The sequence below is a fragment of the Pongo pygmaeus genome, chromosome 15 (genome assembly GCF_028885625.2).
Source record: "Pongo pygmaeus isolate AG05252 chromosome 15, NHGRI_mPonPyg2-v2.0_pri, whole genome shotgun sequence".
In the NCBI taxonomy this organism is placed as follows: Eukaryota; Metazoa; Chordata; class Mammalia; order Primates; family Hominidae; genus Pongo; species Pongo pygmaeus.
Genome location: NC_072388.2, coordinates 49240021 through 49261182, shown reverse-complemented (window position 1 = coordinate 49261182; position 21162 = coordinate 49240021). Strand labels below are relative to the sequence as shown.

At 35.1% G+C, this 21162-nt stretch overlaps 1 protein-coding gene and 1 pseudogene across 5 annotated transcripts in view; one reads left to right on the top strand and one right to left on the bottom strand.

The window, feature by feature from the left end:
* Window positions 1–21162, bottom strand: part of ATL1 (atlastin GTPase 1) — a 102060-nt gene that overhangs the window by 51155 nt on the left and 29743 nt on the right. The window lies entirely within an intron of this gene.
* LOC129012201 (small nuclear ribonucleoprotein G-like) lies at window positions 11362–11586 on the top strand (annotated as a pseudogene).

The following is a 21162-nucleotide window of genomic DNA, read 5'->3' as shown; positions in this document are numbered from 1 at the left end:
CCCTTTGGTAATGTTTTTATAATTTGGGGGAGTAGGAAGAGGTTTATTACATTTAGTCCCAGGTGCACTGTAGTTTTTGTTGCTAACTATGACTGGTTTATTTGTTGTTGTTTTAGTTATACTTTCTAGTTGTTGTTTGGATAAAGAACTACAATTAGCTTTAATGCATTCGTCTCATATTGAAGCATTTACTAAACTTTATTATTTCCTGTAAAATTTATGTAGATACTTTTGGGTTTTTTAAATGTAGAAACAGAAATACAATTTTCAAATAATGACAGTTTCCAACTTTTCAATCTTTATGTCTGTCTTTTCTTTTTCTTAACTTATTAGACATTCAATGCAATGTTGAATAGAAGGGGTGATAACAGGCATAACTTTTGATTTCAGTAGGCATAACTTCCTGATTTTAAAGGGAATGTCTCCAATATTTGCCTATTGGGGTTACTTCTGTTACAGTTTTGTTGGGCTTGGTTTGGTAGATACATTTTATCATATCAGATGAAGGAAATTCTATGTGTAGTTTACTAAGAGTTTCTAAAAATCACAAACAAATAATGGATTTTATCAAATAATCTCTTCTGCATCTATTGAGGTGATCATATAGCTTTTCACGTCCAACATACCAATGTAGCAAATAATATATATTTGCACTTTTTATATAAACCTAATAGTCTCAGGGTATAGTATAATGTTGGATTCAGTTTGCTAAGATTTTGTTTAGGAATTGTGCATATATATTCATAAATGAGTTGCCTATGACTTTCCTTTCCTATTTTGTCCTTGGGTGGTTTTATTATATAAGTTATGCAAGCTTTATAAAATGAATTAGCAGCTGGGCATGGTGGCTCATGCTTGTAATCTCAGCACTTTGGGAGGCCGAGGTGGGCGGATCATTTGAGGTCAAGAGTTTGAGACCAACCTGGCCAAGATGGTGAAACCCTGTCTCTACTAAAAACAAACAAAAACACAAAAATTATCTGGCCATGGTGGTGCGTGCCTGTAGTCCCAACTACTTGGGAGGCTGAGGCAGGAGAATCACTTGAACCCAGGAGGCAGAGGTTGCAGTGAGCCGAGATCACACCACTGCACTCCAGCCTGGGTGACAGAGTGAGACTCCATCTTACGAAAAAAAAAAAAGAGAAAAGTTTGTAATAAAAGATTGGAGTCAACAGTTCTTTGAAATTTTGATAGAACTCACCTGTAAAACTTTGTGAACCTGGTGTTTTCTTTGTGAGATGATTTTTAACTGTCACTTCAATTTCTTTTGTTGAGATGGAGTCTCACTCTGTCACCCAGGCTGGAGTGCAGTGGTGCGATCTCGGCTCACTGCAACCTCCGCCCCCCGGGTTCAAGCAATTCTCCTGCCTCAGCCTCCCAAGTATCTGGAACTACAGGCACATGCCACCACACCCGGCTAATTTTTTGTATTTTTAGTAGAGATGGGGTTTCACCATGTTGGCCAGGCTGGTCTCAAACTCCTGACCTCAAGTGATCTGCCCACCTCGGCCTCCCAAAGTGCTGGGATTACCGTCGTGAGCCACCGCGCCTGGCCATTTCAGTTTCTTTAATAGTTATGATTGCTATTGTGATATTAGTACCAATAAAGCTTGACAGTTCTTGAGATACTTCTAGTTCATTCTCTCTTTCTAGGAATTTTCTTTTCACTGTCTTAAAATTCAGACAAAAATCAGTAAATATGCAGATTTGAACAGCATCATTAGCCAGCCTTACCTATCTGACATCTAGTAATTATAAAACCACACATTCTTTTTAAGTTCATATGGAACATTTACCAAATAGCCTATGTACTGGTTTATAAATCAGATCTCAATAAACTTCAAAGAATTACAATAATAAAGAATATGTTATCTCATCATAAAGGAATTAAACTAGAAATCAGTAACAAGAAGATATTAAGAAAATCTCTAAATGTTTGGAAATTAAGCAATAAATCTAAATAACCTATGGAATAAAGAAGAAAGTATAATGAAAACTAGAAAATACTGTGAACTAAATGATCTGATGAATGGTCTGATCTATTTGTCAATTTGTCTTTGACAGCACCAATACTATACTATATTCATCAAAATAGCTTTATGAAAAGCCGTTATATATCAATAGGACAAGCCCTCTTATCTTCTAACTACTATCAGTCTTGGCTATTTTGACCCTTTTCATATAAATATTGAATCAATATGTTAGGTCGTAGTATCTTATTTATACTGAAATATTTAAAATATGACATATAAAAAACTTGCTTAGAGGAAACTTACACTTTGAAATGCATAAAGTAGTAAAGATGTTTGAAAAAAATCATAAGCTAATATCTATGTCAAGAAACAGTAAAAAGAATATCTAATGAGATTCAAAGACAAGAAAAGATAGGAAATAATGGTCAAAAATAAATGAACTAGAAATCGAGATCAGTGAGATTAACTTAATAATATAAGACTGATCAAAGAAAATAAGAGAAAAAACCCACAAATTACTCATATTAGATATAACAAAAGATACTATAGATCCTACAGATATTTTTAAAATAATATGGGGATATTATGAGTAATTTTATGACAATAAATTTGATAACTGATGAAATGAACAAATTAAAAGTATCACTTATAAAAAAACACATAAGACAAATAACTATGAATACTGTTACACCTAGAAAAAATTAAATTCATAATTTAAAACCTTCATGCAAAGGAAACTCCAGGCTCAGCTTCCCTGGTGAACTCTTCTAAACATTTAGAAAACAACGAACAGCAATCTTACACAAACTTCTAAGAAACAGAAAATAAGAGACCATTCTCAACTTATTTTATGTCAGACCAACTCTGATACCAATAACTGACAAGGACATTATAAAAAAGGAAAATCATAAGCCAGTATCTGTCATCAAGATAAACTCAAAAGTTCTAAACAAAATACAGCAAATAAAATCCAGACATAAATTTTTTAAATATCACAAACACATGGTATCTATTATAGGAATTCAAGGTTAATTTAACATTCAGAGACAATTAACATAATTCACCACATTGCATAACAGAGACAGACATATGATTATTTCAGTAGATGCATAAAAGTAGATATGGAAATGTAATAGTCATTCCTGATTAAAGAAAGAAAACAAAACCAAAAAAACCTCACACCAAAGTAGGAATAGAAGAAAAATTCCTTAATCTAATAAATGGTATCTACAAATATAGCTAATGTTACATTTACTGTTAAAATACTGAAAGGTTTCTCCCGAAGTCAGTGAAAACCCATGTTCAGACACAAACCTGCACAAATATGTTTATAGCAGTTTTATTCATATTTGCTAAAAACTGTGAACAACTCAAATTTCCTTTAACTAGGGAATGGATAAATAACCATGATACATTCAACTTTAGAGCTGACTCTAAAGACATACAGAAAATTATCTGGGGTAATGGAACAGTTCTAAATATTGATTGTGGTAGTCATAATGTGACTGTATAAATTTCTCACAAGTCACAGAGCAGTAGATTAAAAAAGTGAATTTTACTGTATGTAGATTATAACTTAATTATTTTTAGTGAGAAAAAATATTTACATAGCATTATAAAACCTGATCATCTAGTAATCAATCTAAGTGATGTGTTGGCAAATGTTTAATAACCAGCTCTTAGCAGTGGGTAGGTGGGGAAAAGTCCTGATTTGTGACATTTGCCAATTTCTGTGATATAAATACTACCACCCCCACTTTAGTCTCACAATGTGATTTACTGAATGTGGAGCCAGGAAGAGATGTGTCCGATCAGCGCTCATGAACTAGTAGGAGCTGGCTCCACCATGCCACTGAAATCTAATGAAAGACATTTAAGACCTCTGCAGAAAAATATAAAACATTACTGAAAGAGGGAGATACATGTTCTCAGATTAGAAAACTCTATATTGTGAATGTGTCGATGCTTCCCATTGATCAATAGATTGATTATAACCCAAATCAAATTCTCAGCAATCTTTCTTGTACAAATTAATAAGCTTATTTCTCTGTTGCATAGATCTTTATTATGCAAATTAATAAGCTTGTATGGAAAGGCAAAAAGCCAAGAATAACAAAGACAACCTTGAAGAGGAACAAAATTGGGGGACTTACACTAACAGACACCAATAGATAATTAAAATCTACAGTAATTAAGACAGAGTGATATTATCACAAGTATAAACAAACAGACCGACAGAAAAGACTACAGACCCACACATATACAATCATCTGATTTACAACAAAGGTGCCACTGCAATAAATGAGAAAAGGAGATCTTTTCAATAAATGATGCTAAATCAATTGAATATTCATGTGTGGGGAAAATGAGCCATCACCCTTAGCTCTCACCATACACAAAAACCAGTTCCAAATAAATCACAGACCTACACCTGGTGGAGGAGAAGTGGACAAAAGACACAAATAAGCAACTGACAAAACCCACGATATTAAATAACTCCATACATATAAAAAGATATTCACCGTCATGCAAATAAAAATGAAAAAATATATTGATAACTTTTTCACATATTGGATTTACAAAGATCAAAAGTGTAATAATTCTTTTCATTAGTTCAGATGTAAACTTGTACTCACAGATACTACAGGTGGGAATTAAAATGGATACAGCATCTTTGGGCTGCAATTTGGCAAATAACTATGAAAAACACAAATATATGTATTCCTGACCCAGCAATGCTATTTCAAAGAATTCATTTGCAGATATACTCATACATATGCAAAACACCAGAAACAATGTAAATGTCCATCAATGAAGGACTGATTAACAAATTATGGTTCATCCTCTTGTGAAATATAATTGTAAAGAATGAGGAAGTTCATTTGGAACAATTGCCCAACATATATCATAAGAAATAACTCAATATAATACAGTGTGTACAACATGGTATAACTCTGAAAAAAAAGTGTGTGGGAGAGTGTGTTTGGCATGTTTAAGAATAGCAAGTAGTACAATATGCATGGAGCAGGTTGAAAAGGTTATGAGGGGCCAGGTCAGGAAGAGTAAGACAGAGCACAAATATGAAAGGATTTGGAACAGAGTGGATATTATGGGTGAGAGTAATGGAAAACACTTCAGTGGATGTTGGTATCTGATTATCCTTTCCTTCTCTGCCTTTGTATACTAGGTGTGGGTTAGGTAGATAACTCTGAACTTTACATTTATATGTTCAAGGCTCTTGAAGAGTTACTCATGGAATTAATGAAGAGGAGGGAGATTGTCTATTAACCATGACTTATGTAGGCTACAAAATAAAACAAATACCTGAGTTGTGATATTTGTTTATCACTCAGTATCAAATACTGAGATGCTTTATACAAAGAAGTCTCATTCTGTCTATGCAAGCAAAATACCATGTTAAATATTACTTCTTGGTATAGAGACTTTTAAAAATACAGAAATCATTTGTTATTAAATGAGAGAATAAATAATAGAATAGAATGAATTTGTGGAATATTTATAAATATATAGCCATTAGTTTGTATGTCACTTAAAGTTAAGAAAGAAACCTATCATTAACATCAGCCCATACATATAATTATGGTAATCAACATTTACATATAAAAGTGTTTAGAAAAGCTACAATCTAAATGTCTATCAACTAATAAATGGACAGATAAAATGTGGTATATCCATACAACGAAATATTATTCAGCAATAAAAAGAAATGCAGTACCAATACATGCTATAATAGGATGAATCCTGAAAACACTATGTTAAGAAGCCAGTACCAAGGACCACATATTGTATAATTCTGTTTACACAGAAATGTATAGAATTAGGCAAATTTATAGAAACAGAAAGTAGATTAGTGGTTACCCAGAGCTGGGGAGTAGGAAGGGTATGGAGGGTGATGGCTAACAGATATAAGGTTTCTTTTGGGAGCTAATGAAAATGTTCTAAAAGTATAATAATTTCAGAATTATATATACTAAATATACTCTGAATATACTAAAACCAGTGAATTCTACACTTTAAATGGGTGAATTATGTGGAATATAAATTATATTTCAATAAAGCTGTTAAACTATTTAGAAAAACTTCAGTTTCTGTAAAATAAGAAAACTGAAAAACTAGACTAAAAATATTTAGAGAGCAGAGACTGCCTTATTCATCTTTGTATTTCTTAAAAACGTATAGCCCGGGCACAGTGGCTCAGGCCTATAACCCCAGCACTTTGGGAGGCCAAGGCGGGGCAGATCACGAAGTCAGGAGATCGAGATCATCCTGGCTAACACGGTGAAACCCTGTCTCTACTAAAAATACAAAAAATTAGCTGGGCATGGTGGCACACGCTTGTAGTCCCAGCCACTTGGGAGGCTAAGGCAGGAGAATTGCTTGAACCTGGGAGGTGGAGGTTGCAGTGAGCTGAGATTGCACCACTGCATTCCAGCCGGGGCGACAGAGCAAGACTCCGTCTCAAAAACAAAAACAAACAAATAAAAACTTACAACAGAAGTTTACACACAGTAGGTGCTAAATAAATATTTACATAAATTTAATACAAATAACTGAAAAATATTGGACTTCAGGGTATTACTAAGAACAAATATTATGTACTCGACTCATTATTCATAATGATATATTATCTACACAATAAATATTATCCTTGTTAATCTAAAATAGGCTGGGCATGGTGGCTCATATCTGTAATCCCAGCACTTTGGGAAGGTGAGGCAGGAAGATCGGTTGAGCTCTGGAGTTTGAGACAAGCCTAGGCAACACAGCAAGGTGCCATCTCTACAAAAAAATTAAAATATTAGCCAAGCATGGAGGCACATGCCTGTAGTCCTAGTTACTCAGGAGGCTGAGGCAGAAGGATCACTTGGGTCCAGAAATATCAGATTACAGTGATCTATGATCATGCAACTGTACTTCAACCTGGGCAACAGAATGAGACCCTGTCTCTAAAATTTTTTTTGCATTCAGAAATCCTTTGGAATGCATAACAAGTTTCCTCAGCACCAGATTTCTTTTTTCTTAAATATGTTTTGCTAAATTAAACTCAGTTTCAATTCCCAGAATACTATGCAAATCCTAAAAAGAGAAGGGGCAGGAAACAGGTCAGAAGTAAACCAGATGGAAACTAGCACTTTACTATGAATAATACAAATGTACAGCTCACAAGGAAGGAAAGAACCAACTATACAGATGCTCCTCAACTTACAATAGGGTTACATCCTGATAAACCCATCGTAAGTTGAAAATATATGTTGAAAATGCATTTGATACACCTAACCTCCTGAACATTACAGCTTAATCTACCCTACCTTAAACATCCTCAAAACACTTATGTTAGCCTACAATTGGGTGAGATAATCTAACACAAAGCCTATTTTATAATAAAGTGTTGACTATCTTATGTAATTTATCAAATACTGTATTGAAAGTGAAAAAAGAATGGTTATATGGGTACTTGAAGTATGATTTCTACTAAATAGGTATCGCTTTCAAACCATTGTAAAATTGAAAACCCATAGGTCAAACCATCATAAGTTGAGGATAGTCTGTATATCATTTCACCTTTTTATATACTTGGTCTTATATTCAATCACTATAGGGACTCTGGGGACTTTTTCATTCTATGTGGTGTTCTGAGTTACTGGAAGCTGGCACTCAGCTACTGAATTTAGCCATGTAGAAGGGGAATCTTCAAAAATGTCAAATGTGGAGAATAATCATATTCATATACTAGAAATGCTGTGGAAGTGTATTTCTAATTTTCTTAATTATAAACTTTGTAAAAAAAAAAACCTATCTTTCCAGCATAAACTAAGTAAGATGACAAACTCTGGGTATATTGCAGCCATTATAGAGAAAAAAACATACCACCAAGGAAACTATCTCTTGGCAACTAAAATTAAAAAGAACTGTTACTTTTTCTTAAACTATTTATGTCTCTTCCTAGCAGTAGAACTTAAAGAGAATGACATAAAAAACATTGTGTGAATGAAAAACTGAGAATGACTTCCAAAGTAACAGCAAAAGAGTTTATACAGAGACAAACAGAGATAAGGAAACAAAAACAAAATACTAACTCATAAATGTGAATCTTAAGAATGTTAGAGCAACAGTAGAGATATAGGATTATATGTAATAGATCTCAAAACACTTCCGTACAGACTCTCAGATAGCTCTGCTGTTAATGATAGCCTTGAAGAAGAGGGTTAAAAGGATTAATGCAGATCCTGCAACATGAAGGCGTTGGAAGAAGTTAAGTCAGTCATTTATATAACAAGTTATTTATTTATATTGGACACAGAAGAATTCCATAAACCATTCAATGGATGTCTCTAGAAGAACAATGACATGATGATGAGGGCAGTGTGCGTGTGTGTGTATGTGTGTGTGTAGAAAAGTAAGTCACTAATAAAAATAGAAATATAAATGGCTAATAGACATGGGGGGAAAGCTAAGTCTTTCTAGTAATTAAAGACAAACTAATTAAAATAGATAGCCTTCCTAAATCAAGGACCAGAGAGAGGGGAAAAAAGAGATAGTCTTTTTGGCTATCATAATTAGTAAAAGCTTATATATATATATATATATATACACACACACACACTCAGTATTGAAAACAATGAAAAACATTTAAAAATACACATACCTTTTAATAAAACAATTCCATGTGTATTTATTTACATAGAGGTTCATGACAACATTATTTACATAGTGACAAATTGGAAACAATCTAAATGTCTAACTGTAGGATACTGTAAATAAATTATTTCACAGCTCTATTATACAAGATATGGAGCCATTCAAAATCATGGTATAGAAAAAAACCTAATCATAAGAAAATATGTTCACATGTTTTAAGAAAAACAGATGGAAGGCACAATTCCCACTAAGAAAAACAAATACATATGCCTTTGTAGTCACTGAAAAAAGTCAGTTTTAGACACAGTTGTTTTCTAAAAAATTACCTGGTCCTTTAATCATCTTTGAGTCAGCTATATTGAAAATGGATGATTACTCTTTGTGCTGACTTTTATCTGTGTCATGCTGAATCATTCTAAGCTGTTCTCTACATTGCAGAGATTGGAAATACATTGCAGAGACTGAAACTACAGCACTACAATTCTTGCAATCCTTTCTTGGGAGAGCTCTTGTTTAGATTTTGCCAGTGAAAAGCATTCATGACTTTTGGAAGACAGGGTGAAGGAAAAGCCATTATTGCCTTCTAACAGAAAGAATAGATATGTGAACTGACAGCAGCCCATGAGACTTGCAGCACATGGCAAAGGCACAGAACTACACCAATTTGTGGACAGTAGCTAACACTTCCACCAGATAATCAGGCACTTGGAAGAAATATGTGATAGAGCTTTGGAACAGGCAGAGTATAAGGATATTCAGTCCCAGGTGAATGTCCTCCAAAGCGCATTCACTGCTGAGGAGCCTCTATATAATTAGGTACACAAGGTGACTCATTTTACAGATATCTGTCAGTCTCCTTCCCCAGCTACCCCAGCTCAGTAGCACCAGAAACTAAACCAGCAAAAGAAACATAAAGCATCTACATTAATATCAGATAAAATAGACTTCAGGGCAAAAAGTATCATGAGAGATAAAGAGGTTTGTGGCATAAAAATAAAAGGTTAAACTCATTAGGAAGATATAACAATTCCACATTTGTGTGCACTTAACATAGCTCAAAGGTCTATGAGCAAAATAACAGAACAGAAGAGGAAATTGACAAATCCACTTCATGTTTTTTTAAAAAACATATCTGAGAACTTTAAAGTATCTAACAGATATCAGTATTTGGTAGATAAAGCAGTACAAAATCAGAGTATAGAAGATATGAACAATACATTTAGTAGGTTTGAACTAATGTACATATATTGCATACCACATCAAAAATCAGAAAACATGAAATGCTTTTCAAATGTACATGAGATATTTCTAAAAATTAAAAATGCATTAGTACATACATCAAATTTCAACCAAGTTCAAAGCGTGGGTGTTCTATGAACATGAACTGCTCAGTATTGTAGCCAGTAGCCATATGTGACTATTTAAATCAATCAAAAATTAAGTATTTGGTCCTCATTCTCACTAGCCACATTTCAAGTGCTCAATAGCCACATATGACTAGTGGCTACCATACTGGACAGTGCAGACACAAAACATTTCCATCACCATAGAAAGTGGTGCTATACAACATATATTCTGACTATAATAAAATTAAGCATGAAATCGATACCAAACATTAATTTAGAAAAATCCATACTTTTTCTACATTCATGGGTAAAAAAAAATATTATGGACACTGATATGGTCTTGCTCTGTGTCCCCACCCAAATGTCATCTTGAATTGTAATCCAAATTGTAATTTCCATATGGTGGGGGAGGGACCTCGTGGGAGGTGATTAGATCATGGGGGTGGTGCCCCCCTGCTGTTCTCATGATAGTGAGTGAGTTCTCATGAGATCTGATGGTTTTGTAAGGGGCTTTTACCCCATTAGCTCTGCGCTTCTCTCTCCTGCAAACATGTGAAGAAGGATGTGTTTGCTTCCCCTTATGCCATGATTGTAAGTTTTCTGAGGCCTCCCCAGCCATGCAGAACTGTGAGTCAATTAAACCTCTTTCCTGTATAAATTACCTAGTCTAGGGTATGTCCTTATAACAGCATGAGAATGGACTAATATGACACATTAAAATACTTAAAACTGAACAATAATAAATCTACTACATATCAACATATATAGGATACAGCAAAATTGTTATGTAGAAAAAACTTATAGCCTTAAATGCATAGATCAGAAAAAGAAGAAAAGCTGAAAATGTATGAGCTCAGTATCCAACTTCTTAAATTACAAAGAATAAAATATAGAATAAACCAAAAGAAAGTATAATAATAGAGATACACAGAAATTAAATAAATAGAAAAGAAAAAAGGAGAAATCACATGATAAAAGATATACTAAGGAAGGTACACATAAACAAAATTAAGTAGAGAAAATAAAACAAAACTTAGAACAATCTTATGCCAGCTTGACGAAACGGATAGATTTCAAGAAAAATGTAAATTACTAAAACTGATTCAAGAAGAAATAGAAAACTAATTATTCTATAACCAAAAGAAATTGAATGAACAGTTCAAAATCTTATATGGCAGGTCCAGGAGGTTTAATAGACTAGTTTTCTCAAACTAGATCATCCTAATCTTACATGAATTCTTACAGAGAATTTTTTTTCAAAAGGAAATGTCCCCTACTCATTTTATAAAATTAGTATAACCTTGATATCCTGATATCAAAGTCAGACAAAGAAAGTGCAAGAAAGGAAACTCAGTGATCTGTGAGCCCACGGAAAAGACACCATGAGCAAAGCTCACCCTCTGGAGTTGAAAAAATTTATGGACAAGAAGTTATAACTGAAATTAAATGGTGACAGACATGTCCAAGGAATATTGTGGGGATTTGATCCCTTTATGAATCTCGTGATAGATAAATGTGTGGAGATGGCAACTAGTGGGCAACAGAACAATATTGGAATGGTGGTAATATGAGGAAATAGTACCATCATGTTAGAAGCCTTGGAATGAGTATAAATAATGACGGTTCAGCAGAAAAATCCATGTCGCCTCTACAAAGGGCCTGTTTTACTATGATGTAAAAATTAGGTCATGTACATTTTCATATTAGACTTTTTGTTAAATAAACTTTTGTAATAGTCAAAAAAAGAAATTTAGTCGTAAACATGCTTGCAAATATTGTAATCTAAAGATTAACAAACCCAGTAATGTATTAAAAAAGGAAATACAGCATGACTAGCCTGGATTTATTCTAGAAATGCAAGATCAGCTTAACATAAAAAATCTATTAATCTAATTAAACATATTAACAAACTAGAAAAGAAAAACCATATAATTATTTGAATGAATGCAGGAAGGGCATTTGTTAAAATTCAATATCCAGTGATGATTTTTAAAAATTAATAATTATGAATAAAGGAGAAATCTGATGAAGTCTTAATCTGATGAAGTGAGACTGGAAAGAGTTCTGAGAAGAACTCTGGAATCCATTAAAGACTTGAAACTTCCAGGGATAAGCTTGGACAGTAAATTGCAGTTAATTTCATTCAATTTTAGCTCTTAGCTTAGCAGGAGCTACAGAGCCCGTATCTCCCAGTCCCATGGCAGGCAGCCATGCATGTGTTCCTGGAGCAGCTTGAATGCAGGTTGTGGGAGCCAAAGTGGGAATAAGAACCCCTGTCCTCAAAATTTGGAGATCTGTATTCTGGTTGACAATTGCTGCTTCTGATCATGGAGGTGCAGATACAGGTGAGCTGTCCTTGTTGCACACCCCACCTCTCATTGTTGGAATCCCCTCCCACTCTAGTTCAAGTGACTTCCAGGGGACTTAAAGGGCAGGTTCCTTTAACTACCCCTTCATTTTTCTTTCCCCCACCTTTTGAAAACCAGACACTAAAGACTAGGACATTCAAAAGCAACTGCATACACAGAGGAAATTAGTTACTGCCCAGGGAAAGGCATAGGCTCAGAAAAGACTGTGAAGATCTTAAGTTTACATTTCAGGCTGATCCTTGACATGGAGACATCCTACAACAATTAAAACAAAAAGAAAAAATAGCAAACCCTGGGAAAGAGAGAAATTCTGACTTCCAGAGTTACCACATTATTAGTTTCAAATGTCCAGTTTTCAACAAATCACAAAGTATACAAAGAAATAAGAAAGCACTGGCCATGTAAGGGAAAAAAATAAAACAGAAACTGTCCTAGAGAAAGACAACATGGCAACCCTACTCAACAATTACTTTAAAACCACTGTCTTATAAATACTCAAAGAACCAGCAGAAGACATGGAAAAAGTCAAGAAAATGACATACAAACAAAATACAAATTTCAGTGAAAAGATAGGAAACCTAAAAATAAACCAAAAAGAAATTCCACACTGAGCAAGGTGGTTCATGCCTGTAACTTAAGCACTTTGGGAAGGTGAAGTGAGAGGATCACTTGTGGCCAGGATTTTGAGGCTGCAGTGAGTTCTGATCATACCACTATACTCGAGCCTGGGCAACAGAGTGAGACCCTATCTTTAAAAGAAGAAAAAAGAAGCTTAAAAATATAATAATTGAAATAAAAAATTCACTAGAGGTAGTCAAAGACAGATTTGAGCAGACAAAAAAAATCAGCAAACTTGAAGATTAGGAAAATAGAAATTATCAAGTCATTGAAGAATAGAAAGAAAAAAGATTGAAGAAAACTGAATAGAGCTTAACAAACCTGTCGGACACCATCAAATGAACTAACATACACATTGTAATAGTTACAGAAGAAGAAAACAAACAGAAAGCGGCAGAGAGATTATTTGTAGAATAATAGCTGAAAACTTTCCAAGTTTGATGAAAGATAAACATCTAAGAAGTTTAACAAATTCCAAGTAGGATGAACTCAAAGAGACCCACATTGAGACACATTATAATCAAACTGTCAAAGGCCAAAGACAAAGAGAAAAATTTGAAAACAACAAGAGAGAAGTGACATATCACATATAAGGGATTATTAACAAGATTGTCAGCAAATTTTGCATCAGAAACTTTGGAAGCAAAAAAGCAGTGGGCAGACATAGTCTAAGCGCTGAAAGAAAAAAACCCTGCCAACTAAAAACCCTATATCCAGCAGCCCTGTCCCTCAAAAATGAGGAAGAAATTAAGACATCCCCAGATAAACAAAAGCTGGAGTTTGTTACCACTAGACCTGCCTTTCAAGAAATGCTAGCAGTAATCAGTCCTGCATGTTGAAATGAAAGGATGCTACACAGTAACTTAAAGCCATATGAAGAAATAAAAATCTCAGTAAAGGTAAATACATGGGCAATTATTAAAGGTAGTATTATTTTAACAACAGTTTGTAGCTTCATCTTTGGTATTCTATATGGTTTAAAAGACTAATGCTTTTAAAAAAATAACTATAAGTCTAAAAGCTAATATAATAATAATTGTAATTTTGGTCTGTAATTCCACATTTTGTTTTCTATATAATTTAAGAAAGTAATGTGTGTTTTTTTTTAAGACAGAGTCTTTCTCTGTTGCCCAAGCTAGAATGCAGTAGCATGATCACAGCTCAATGAGACAGAGTCTTTCTCTGTTGCCCAAGCTAGAATGCAGTGGCATGATCATGGCTCAATGCAGCCTCAACTTCCTGGGCCAAAGTGATTCTCCTACTTCAGCCTCCTGAGCAGCTGGGGCTACAGGCATGCACCACCACACCTGGATAATTTTTGCATTTTTTTTTTGTGGAGAAAGGGTTTTGCCATGTTGACCCGAATTCCTGGTCTTGAACTCCAGGGCTCGAGCAGTCCTCCCACCTCATCCTCCCAAAGTGCTGGGATTATAGCCATGAGCCACCATGCCCAGCTGAGAAGCTAGTGCATTTTAAAAAACAGTTACTAGTTTATGTTTTTTGGACACATAATATGTATAATTTTATGATACCAATAACTGAAAGGGGTGAGGACGGACATGTAAAGGAGAAGAATTTTTGTATGTTATTAAAATTAAACTAGTATAAATTCAAATTAGAGTGTTACAACTTTAGAATGTTAAGTGTAATCTCCATGGTAACCACAAAAAAAAGGTAGAAAAATGTACACAAAGGGAAATGATGAGGGAATAAAACATTGCAGTATAAAAATCAACTGAACACAACAGAGAGTAATGCACAGTAATGCAGGAAATGAGAGACAAAAAAGCTGTAAGACACATAGAAAACAAACAGCAAAACAAACAAAAGAAGTCACACCTTATCAGTAATTACTTTAAATGTAAACAGATATAAACCCTCCAATCAAAAGACAGAGATTGGCAGAATGGATTTAAAAACATGATCCAACTATACACTGTCTATAAGAGCTTTTGCTTTAGATCCAAAGACACAAGCAGATTGAAAGTGGTAGGGTGGAAAAAGATATTCCATGTAAATATAAACCAAAAGAGAGTAGAGGTGGCAATACTAATATCAGAAAAGATAGCCTTTAAAAAACCAAAAAAGTTAACAGAAACCAAAGAACTGGGTTTTTTTTAGAGACAATATCTTGTTATGTTGTCCAGGCTGGAGTACAGTGGCTAGTCACAGGCCAAATCATAGCACATTACAGCCTCAAACTCCTGGGCTCAAGCGATCCTCCTGCCTCAGCCTCTGGAATAGCTGGGACTACAGGCGCATACCACCATACCTGGCTAGGACATCATATACTAATAAAAGTTTTAATACAGCATTTGAATATATAACAATGACAAAATCTATGTACCTAGGAACACCGTATCAAAATATATGAAGCAAAAGTTGACAGAATTGAAAGAGAAATAGTTCTATACTAATAGCTGGAGACTTCAATATCCTATTCTCAATAATGGATAAAACAAACAAACAAAAAGGAAATAAAGACGTGCAAAGAAATAGAGAACTTGAACAACACAATGTGGCAACTAGACCTAACAGACAAATACAGACATTCTAGCCAACAACAATATAATACACATTTTTCTCATGTGTACCTGGAACATTCTCCAGACAGACTACAAGGGAGTCCACATATTAAGTCTCAATACATTTTAAAAAGATAGATATAATACTAAATATTTTCTTCAGCCACAATGGGATGAAGTTGGGAATCAGTAACAGAATGAAAACTGGAAAATTCACAAATTCGTGGCAATTAAACAACACACTCTTAAACAACAAAGGATCAAAGAAAAAATCACAAGAGAAATCATAATATTAATTGCAAATCAAAACTACAATGAGATGTCACATCACATCACATCCATTAGAATGACAACTGTTTTTTAAAAAACAGAACATAACAAGTGTTGGCGAAGATATGAAAAAATTTAAACCTGTGTGCACTGTTGATGAGAACATAAAATGGTACAGCCTCTGTGGAAAACAGTATAGCAGTTCCTTAAAACATTAAAAATAGAATTACCATAAGATCCAGCAATTCCACTTCTGGGTACATACCCAAAAGAATTGAAAGCAGGGTCTCAAAGGGATGCTTGTACACCATGTTCATAGAAGCGTTATTCACAATAGCTAAAATGTGAAAGCAACCCAGTGTCTGTCAACAGATGAATGGATAAAAAAATGTGGTGTATACTTACAATGGAATGCTATTCAGCCTTAAAAAAGAAGGAAGTTGTGATATATTCCACAACATGGATGAATCTTGAGGACATTTTGCTATGTGAAATAAGCCAGTCACAAAAAGAAAACTGTATCATTCCACTAACGTGAGGTACACAGAGTAGTCAAAGTCATAGTGAAAGAAAGTAGAATGGTGGCTGCTAGTAGCCGTGAGAAGGAGGGATGAGGAGTTACTGTTTAATGGGCACAGAGTTTCAGTTTTGCAAGATGAAGAGTTCGGGAGATAGACAGTGGTGACAGCTACACAACAATATTTTACTTGTGTACTAGTATCATGGAACTGTACACTTAAAAATGGTTATGATGGTAAAATTTATGTTATATGTATTTTACCACAAATTTTAAAAACTGAAAAAAAATGAAGTGTAAAATTTTTAAACCAGATAATAAGAAGGCGATTTTATAACTTTGAGGTAAGAGAAGATTTTTTTAAAATATAAAAAGTACAAGCCATAAAGAAAAATATTGTTTAAATGGACTACATTTAAATACATAATGTCTATTTATTAAAATACACCATAGAGATCAAAGTCATGCACAAAGTGGTAAAAGAGATCTATAAGACAATCAGCAAAGGACTTATTAAAAAATATGTATAAAACTCCTACAAAGCAAGAAGAAAAAGATAACCTAATTTTAAAATGGGCAAAGGGCAAACAGGCACTGAGGAGGAAATATGAATGGACAATAAATATATGCTCACATCTCACTGGTAATCAGTAAAATGCAGATTGAAACTACAATGAGATACCATTTCAGACCTATCATATTACCAACTATGGGTAAGGATGTGGAGTGAACAAAATATCTTGTGGAAAAATGCACACTCTAGATTCCCTTTATATTAGGCTCTTCAAATGTAAAACTAAATAGTATATTATTTAGGGATATATACATTTATTTATAGCTAAACTGTAAAAATTATCAAGGGAATTAGAAACTTCAAATTAATGAAAGTGTTTACCTTTGGAGAGGGTAAGAACAGGTTGTCCTGGCCGGGTGCGGTGGCTCACGCCTGTAATCCCAGCACTGTGGGGGGCTGAGGTGAGTGGATCACCTGAGGTCAGGAGTTTGAGACCAGCCTGACCAACCTGGGGAAATCCCATCTCTACTTAAAATACAAAAATTAGCTGGGCGTGGTGGTGGGTGCCTGTAATCCCAGCTACTCAGGAGGCTGAGGCAGAATTGCTTGTACCTGGGAGGCGAAGGTTGCAGTGAGCTGAGATTGCACCATTGCACTCCAGCCTGGGTGACAGAGAGAGACTCTGTCTCAAAAACAAAACAAAACAAAACAGGTTGTCCTTAAGGAGAGGCACACAAGGAGTGACAAAATATTGATAATGTTCTATTTCTTTGGCTGGGGGGCACAGGTGCTCATTCCTTTTTTAAAACTGAACAAACGTTTTTATATGTTCTTTTGTATACATATATGTTTCATAAGAAATTTTTATGTAAAAGAGGAAGACTCTCCAAATCTAAAATCGTTTTTTATTACTGGAAGTACCACACAGTGGATTATTTCCCTGGTGATCACAGGTTCTGCCTACAGTGTAGCCACTGATTCTAAAGATAATAAAGTCTGCAGAGTCTGAAATGGAGCAAAGGTGTAACCCTTGAGTCATCAAGACAAGGTAAGCAGATGTTAAGCATAAAAAAAATATAGGAAAAGTATATTTGAAAAGATGCAGGGAAGGCAACTTAAGTTAAAAAATGTAGGGAAGGAAAATCTACAGTACATGTCTTATATATAGTACATATCATACAGTACATGTATGACCCAGTAGAATTTTTTTTTTTTTTTGAGATGAAGTCTCATTCTGTCACCCAGGCTGGAGTACAGTGGTGTGATCTCAGCTCACTGCAACCTCTGCCTCCTGGGTTCAAGTGATCCTCCTGCCTCAGCTTCCCTAGCAGCTGGGATTACAAGCATGCACCACCACGCCCAGCTAATTTGGGGTGGTTTTTTTTTGTTTTTTATTTATTTATTTATTTATTTTGAGATGGAGTCTCACTCTGTGGCCCAGGCTGGAGTGCAGTGGTGTAATCTCGGCTCACTGCAACCTCTTCCTCCCAGGTTCACACCATTCTCCTGCCTTAGCCTCCCGAGTAGCTGGGACTACAGGTGCCCGCCACCACACCCGGCTAATTTTTTTACATTTCCAGTAGAGAGGGGGTTTCATCGTGTTAGCCAGGCTGGTCTCAAACTCCTGACCTCAGGTAATCCACCCACCTCGGCCTCCCAAAGTTCTGGGATTATAGGCATAAGCCACCGTGTCCAGCCAAGACCAAGTAGAAATTTTATATTGTTTTAGGAGAATTAGGTATATAGAAGATGAGGTACGTAAAAAGGGACAAACAGTCTCATTTCAAGAAAAATAGAATATAGCCAACTGGAAAAGAAAGAAGATCATGAGGTAACTATAGTACACTCAAGATTGTTTTAAATCTTTCCTCAAAACCAGAAACCTAAAAATTAATTTTCCACAAATGCCTTTTCAACAAATAGGCATTTCCTACACTTACTGTGAAGCTAAGATAGTTATTTTAAAGGTAGTCAAAGCTAATACTTTAGTGCAAATACTATTGTTCTTTTCTTTTTCTTTTTTTTTTGAGACGGAATCTCGCTGTCACCCAGGCTGGAGTGCAGCGGCACAATCTTGGCTCACTGCAACCTCCGCCTCCCGGGTTCAAGTGATTCTCCTGCCTCAGCCTCCCGAGTAGCTGGGATTACAAGTGCATGCCACCATGCCCGGCTAATTTTTTGTATTTTTAGTAGAGACGGGTTTCACCGTGTCAGCCAGGATGGTCTCCATCTCCTGACCTCGTGATCTGCCCGCCTCAGCTTCCCAAAGTGCTGGGATTACAGGCATGAGCCACCGCGCCCAGCCTAGTGCGAATACTATTTTTCTAAAGCAGTTTTGCACTATCTGTTTCTGTTACATTGTAGAAAACTCAAATTCCCAGGTGGTATCCCAAGTTTTTAAGCAACTTTGACAAAAACAAACAAAGTATGCATTTCTGTTTTGTTTCTGGTAGCACTTAAGCTCTGACCCAGCAGTGCAAGACTGCTTTCTGGGCTACTGTTTCTGATATTTATCTGTCCCCTTTATTTTTCACACTAGCACATTCTTTGCCTACTTCTCTAGTCCAAGTGATCAGGTTTATACAGCATTGATTTCTTATATCAGCTTAATCCTAGATAAGCTTGTTGTGGTACCTTTTGGCATACTATTCCTTGTCCTCATCGCATGGACTGTAGAAGCAAACAACCCTGAATTTGAATACTAGATCTATAACCTAGAAACTATGGTACCTCTGGCTAGTCACTTATGCTCTCTGAATCTCAGATCTCTTATATATTCAAATGGTTAATAATAATAATGCCTATTTTGGAAGAATTGACTTTTATATGCTAAAATTTATTCAAACATCTTAAGGGTAGATTTAGGTACAGATGGTAGGATGCTCAGTTCTACTCAGACTCGCTTCCCAGTTTTATCTCTGGGTATGGTCTTCAAACATCACCCTCAATTCTAGTAGTCAGCAGAGATGCTTTTCTGCTGTATAGCTTTCATGGTCCCTGTAAGACCTACAGGTCTCTAGCTACTAAGATAAAAATACCTGTTATATGGTCCTTAGGTTCCTTATCTAAATTTTAGCTCTCATGCTGATTTTGCAACTATCTTTCTTGCCCTTTTCTTGGAAATCACTGTATTTTCCCATTCTGGATTGTCTACCTTGATGCCTTTTTCTTTCTAACTTGTCTGAAAAATACTTACTTAGCTAGATAAGGTCAGTTCACTGTCTTCTTTTTTAAGCTCTCATAAGATTTTTCTCATGAGAGACCTCTGTCTACTACGAGGATCTGTTTTCTCTATTATCTTCACACCCCACCTCATTCTCTCCATGAAAACATTCCACAATATCATGTTATAGAAAATAAATTAGGAAAAAAACCCAGGTTCTAATTTCAGTCCTTTTACTTACCAAATACATGACTTTCACCAAATCATTTAACTCACCTCTGAGTTAGTTTTTTTATCTGCAAAATAGTGATATGCCCTAAGACACATAATTACTTAAGAGGTTGAAGATCAAATGCAATAATGCAGATGAATATGCATTGAACCTGTAGTTCTATAATATAATACAGAAGGTATTAACCGTTCAACAAAGAGATAGAATAGAAGATAAAGGAATCTGAATTCAAACTGCCAGAGCAGGAATCCTGAGTCAATCATCTACTAGCTTTACCTTTTAATATGTAAAATGAGTATTACAGCACCTATTTCATATGACATTAGCTCAATGATGTTGGCTACTATTGCTGTTACTAAATGCCTACTGTGTGTTAGGCATTCTACTAGATACTGGTAATAAAATGGAATTAAGACTGACAGGGCTAATATCTGTGCCAAAACCTCTATCTCCTACTCCATCTACTACATTTTCTAAGTCATTTATGTCATATATACTTTACAGCAAAGAAAAATCTGAGTAGCAAAGCATTTCCATAGAACATCAAGATAAGAGTCCAGAATTCCACTATTTCTTTTCTATAATAATATCTAGTGAACACTATAGTGATTCTAGTATTTCTTTTCCTAATCCATCACTTGAATTGAAACTTTCCTGATGACTTCTGGGTAAACTATCTGGGATATTTCTATCAAATGTAAATAATCTAAGGTAGTATTTCTCAAAGTAACACCTAAAGACCATCTGCTTCCCAATCACCTAAAATGCTAATTAAAAGGTAGATTTCTAGGCCCTCTTTCAGATCTATTGATTCAAAAGCTCTGGCTAGAAGACGGGAGAGTCTGCATTTCTAATAAGTCCCTGTGTGATTTTTATGAAAACCCGATGTGAGAACCATGTTCCCAAGAGGAAAAGCTTCCACTACATAAGAAGTTTATAAGGCCGGGCGCAGTGGCTCGCTCCTGTAATCCCAGC